This window comes from Carassius carassius, chromosome 49 (assembly GCF_963082965.1).
Source record: "Carassius carassius chromosome 49, fCarCar2.1, whole genome shotgun sequence".
Taxonomy (NCBI): domain Eukaryota; kingdom Metazoa; phylum Chordata; class Actinopteri; order Cypriniformes; family Cyprinidae; genus Carassius; species Carassius carassius.
This window is the reverse complement of record NC_081803.1, coordinates 8143057-8147397: the sequence shown is the minus strand read 5'-3', so window position 1 is coordinate 8147397 and position 4341 is coordinate 8143057. Positions and strand designations below refer to the sequence as shown.

The 4341-nt window shown below is 35.5% G+C and overlaps 1 pseudogene; it reads right to left on the bottom strand.

Moving 5' to 3' along the window:
- Positions 1–737: 737 nt before the first annotated feature.
- LOC132132310 (protocadherin gamma-C3-like) lies at positions 738–3313 on the bottom strand (annotated as a pseudogene).
- Positions 3314–4341: the final 1028 nt, after the last annotated feature.

Below are 4341 nucleotides of genomic sequence, written 5' to 3'. Positions count from 1 at the left end.
TTATTTATTTTTTTTAAGAAGAAAATATAGAGGCTGTGTCATCTATGGCAAAAAGGTGGCCAACATTCAAGATTAAGTGGATATTTGAATTAAATGTTTGGTCAATAGCCTATTAAACAGCCAGTTTAATCTTATGACAGCACCATGGCCATTGGCTCCCTTTGTAGGCATTTGTAATAACATGTAATGTACATTATATATTATTATTATTTATATATAGCATTATGTATTTTAACAATGTTGTTCAATGAAACCATATAATTATTAATTAGCCAATCATTATTGCCACTTTTTTATATATAAATGCATTTTAAGTCATTTTTAAGTCTCTTGTTGCCTTATATGTCAGTTTACATAAGCCTAATCACTATATATATATAGACACACACACACTTACTATCTTAATACTATTTTTTTATTATTATTATTTAAAGTTAAAAACTATGGTTAATTTGCGGTCATATCATACACGAACCATGATTTTTGGTTGTAGTCTTGTTAAAACCATGGCTAATTTTCTTAAGGGAACATGGAAACTCAGAGAGAATATTACATTCGTTGGATTGTGGTGAAATTATTAATGACATTAAAACACGTCATTGATGTCAACAGCCCAAAAAGTTTTTATGGGATTATGATTCGGCTTCGTTTTCATATATATATATATATATATATTTTTTTTTTTTTTTTTTCTCGGCGCCAGATTGCGAAAATCTTTTCATATGCATAGTTGTCCATCAATGATCATTTGAGTTCAGCTGCAAACATGCAAGAGCAGTTCCTGACTTTGTGTCTTCTTTCACACTTTCAAAGTGTGAGTGGTGACTTTTTCCTGGAGCATTGTCATTCTCAACCACAACTTCTATTAAAATCTTTACAGTGTGTACTTTTAGGGGGAACACCTTTATCTCTCGCCTGAATGCACAGTTCAATTGCAGGGTGTTCCTCGTGTGGTGGGATGACCTTAAGGGGTCAACTGTAACCAGGCGAAAGGGGCCATGAGGTGAATTTAACAAACAGGCACATTTTTATTTAAGACATTCAATAAGACATTTAATTTAATTTATTTAATTTTTATTTACATTTTTATTAAGACAGGTCAAAAGTATCCACCAATTACCAATCTTTGATGCAAACACCCACATGAAAGCAAAATCTAAATAAATAAATAAAAGAAAAACTATAGATGGCCACAGGTTACCCAGAAAGTAAAGACAGAAGTGGCACAAGCAAAAGTGCTCTCACAGCAGTCAAGCTCATGGCAGTCACACTGCAAACCTACAGGAAAAAAAAACAAATATAAAGTGATCAAACCACCACACAATCCCAGCCACCTCACCACCGCCATCCACACAGTGAGGGCAACTCAGTGGCCACCACTGACTTAAGAAACCAAAACTGAACCTACAAAAGAAAAAAATAAACAACTTAATTAACAGTGGGCAATACAGGTGATACAAACACAAATCAGCATTTTAACACAATCACTATTAACCCAGATTATTTGGGGCCTACTCTCGCCTCTGACCCTCTGGGTCTCAAATTCACAGAACAAAAGAAATAAAACAATAAACAAAAGTTTTAAATCCAAAGTAAATGGTAACTGTGCATCCCTAAAAGGAAGAACACAGTCTATTACAACAAAGGAACAAAAATATAAAAACACATCAATTAAATAAAAATAAATTTAAAAGCATAAAAAGCTCCCTTTATATTTAACAATACCTCTAAAATCCACTATTTTCGACTGGGACAGTCAGGCAACCATCAGTCAGGCAATAATCCAGCCACAACACTAAAATAGAAGAATAATATAATTAAAACAAACTCCTAAAAACTAGGTCATTAATATTACAAAACTACTACCTCCTTAATCGGTACATATGTTCAGTTCTCAACGAAGCTCCAGCAGTATTTAATTTAACTGCTTATCTGCTGCCATTCTTTTAAGCACTCTATCTGCCACAACATCAATTCATACATTAAATGCAATCAATAAAAGTAGTGAAGTAGTGAAAGAGAACCTCTCACAAACAAATCGCATTGCCTACCGTTCTAAATCCGCCACGACCTTCCCGAAATTAAAAGAGGAAGTGATAGAGCAAACAATCTTCACTACTTCCTTATATATTATATACTGGGAATTGTATTGCCCAAACCATGGTCACATTACACTCGTAATCATTCTGACCTTGAACAGCAATTTCTCCTGAGCTATAATTTATTTTAAATCTGTTCAGTTCATCTGTATTTCCATGTCCAATAAATGAATGTTGAATTTCACTACTGATGCCCTCATCCATGCTACTGGCAGAAACAGTAATTACTCTGGTTCCAACTGGTGTTTCCTTCACTTTAACTTTGGTAAAAACTAAAACTAAAAACTAAAACCAAACTAAAGGTTTGGTGAAAATAGGTTTATTATCATTTACATCCATGACATCAACAACAATACTAAATGTTCCAGATTTAGGAGGTTTTCCTCCGGCAATAGCAGTGAGTATTAAGTGAATAACAGCTTGTTTCTCTCTGTCTAAAGCTTTCTGTATTACTAACTAAGCTAACATACTTCGTTGCCTGCTATTAATAACTATAGAAAAATACTAATTTGAACTGAGTTTGTAGTCTTTCAGAGAATTACTGCCAACATCTGGATCTTTTGCAATGGCAAGACGAAATCGTTCCCCCCTCATCTGCATTCTCTGTAACATTGACAACATGCTTGCTATCCGGGAACAAACTGCCGTCAAGAGCATTGTCGTTCACATCACAATTATAATTTCATGTCGGTAAAGTCTGTGAGGATTCTAGCAAGAGCCTCTAAATTTAACGCACATTTCTGATTACTGCCACACAACTCTTCACGATCAAGCAGGTCTTTGACAAACATCGAGCCCGTTTTGACGTTTATATCAAAATAGTTTGCGTTTGATCCAGTCATTATCTGAAACATACGTGATTCTAGTTCATGAGCACTGATCATGAAATCATCGTGGGAAGTCGTGGCCTAATGGTTAGAGAGTCGGACTCGCAATTGAAGGATTGTGAGTTCGAGTCTCGGGCCGGCAGGAATTGTGGGTGGGGGGAGTGCATGTACAGTGCTCTCTCCACCCTAAATACCATGACTTAGGTGCCCTTGAGCAAGGCATCGAACCCCCAACTGCTCCCCGGGTGCCGCAGCATAAATGGCTGCCCACTGCTCCGGCTGTGTGTTCACTGTGTGTGTTATACAATATACAATCTGGCCAAGCGAAGATTCACATAAAGACAAAAATTAAACGACCCATAAGCCATAAAATTATGCAACATCCATGGTCTTGGATTATATTGCTCTGCGATTTATTTCGAGTAAAAACAATTAAAACAACTCAAAAGACCTCTCTCTGTGCAGTCCGACATCATGACGCAGAGGCCTTGGTGTACACCCTTCAAAGCATTTCCTCTTTTTCTGATGCTGTAAAGGAGGAGCTCACAGAACTCTCAAAGTCATGGTCTGCAGTGCCACCACGTGTTGCAAAAGTGAAGAGACAATGAGATCTTAATTCATAATTTTTCTGTAAAACAAAGAGTGAACACAACTCATTGCCCTCTTCATAACGTCAAATCCAAGACTTTACATCTACACAATCAAATGAGAGGAGGAATATACTGGGTCACTGCCGCTGTCCGGGTTACTGAAGTGATTTTACTTTTTTTAATACAAAATTGGATAAATTTAAGCCATGAAACAAACATCAGTTTTCTATCAAAATATACTTGTTCCAACATAAAAAATCTATAAGTAGGTTAAATTCCAAAGCTGTACTGTGATACGAATACAAATATACCAGAGTTGCGGCATGCAGAAATAACTGGCAAAACTAAAATGATCTGATTTAGTGAAAAATGTAAGTATTATTTCCACATTGTCAACAGCATACAGTAGGCTATGTTACTTGTTAACTTGAGTTTATAATTTTATTATGAAATACTAAATCTATTATGAGGTAAAAAAAATATATATATAAATATATATAAAAGAAATAAAAATGATTAAAAGGGATTAGAAGTTTGGAAAGCTCAGCATAAATGTTACTATTGTTTACTTTTGTAAGTCGAGTGTAGTAGAAGTGAACTAAAATTAAATGTCTTACCATCCCAGTGGTTGGAAGAGGTTTTTTTGTGCGCGTCAGTTCTGCGTCTGCAGGTGGGAATGACGAGGGGAAAACAACTGCATCACTCTTGATTGTATCTGAACTAAAACACACGTCGTACTATGGCAAGCCTTTGTAACATTTAATCTATAAGCTGTACTAGCATCTTTTTTTCATGTTACTAGTACTTATTTTTTAGACACTAGTA